The sequence below is a fragment of the Seriola lalandi genome, unplaced genomic scaffold (assembly GCF_002814215.2).
Source record: "Seriola lalandi dorsalis isolate HSWRI2012SDOR001 ecotype SW California unplaced genomic scaffold, Sedor1 jcf7180002054947, whole genome shotgun sequence".
NCBI classification, from domain to species: domain Eukaryota; kingdom Metazoa; phylum Chordata; class Actinopteri; order Carangiformes; family Carangidae; genus Seriola; species Seriola lalandi.
In genome coordinates this window covers 1,392,490-1,393,267 of record NW_019525498.1, presented here as the reverse complement: position 1 = coordinate 1,393,267, position 778 = coordinate 1,392,490, and positions in this window count along the sequence as shown.

The window sequence follows — 778 nt, the reverse complement described above, 5'->3', positions numbered from 1 at the left end:
TGTGTGGTGATGGTGGTGGTGGGGGGGGGGCAGACAGGTTCCAGCTTCATACACATGGATTTCCTCCCGTGTGTTGCCTCTGATCGTTGAGCGTCCTCCGCTTCCTGCCGGAGCCGCTGTTTGTGCTAAAGCTCCGCCTTTAGTCGGAGGTGAGGAGGATCGATGGCAGCAGTCTGACTAATGACGACTCATCTCCGACCTGTAGCTGATAATGAGGCGTGGAAATCAACCTGCAGATGAACCTCAGTGCGGCGACGCTGTCAAACACCGTCCAGGTGAAACAGCAACGACGACACCTGAACCTCACTGAGCTTTGGTCTGTGTCCGTTCTACAGCTGCTCACCGCAGCTTCCAACAAACAGGAGGAAACGCTGCATGTGTTGTGGACTATTTTCAGCGGCGGATTAATCAACACTTGGATTGTTACAGGTGCAGTGAGGACGTGACGACATTTTCATCTCATATCTCTGTGACTTATTTTCTTTTACTTCATAAAGGATCAGACGGTTTTTTTCTTGCACACAAACTAGAGAAACCAAATCCTGCAAGGTTTGGATGGTGGGTCCAGGTGGGCGGGGCTTGGTGACTGCTTTGTTGTGACATCACAAAGTTCCAGAAGTCCTGACGGCTGGTTTTAAGGCTCAGTTTCTGAATACAGGCTGTGTGCATTTCTCTGTGGACTGAGGCTTTGATACTTTCACAGTATTAATATAGAAGCTAGAGCTGATCTATAATCTATAATCACACTACACATGGACTGAGACCTTTACACTGGACG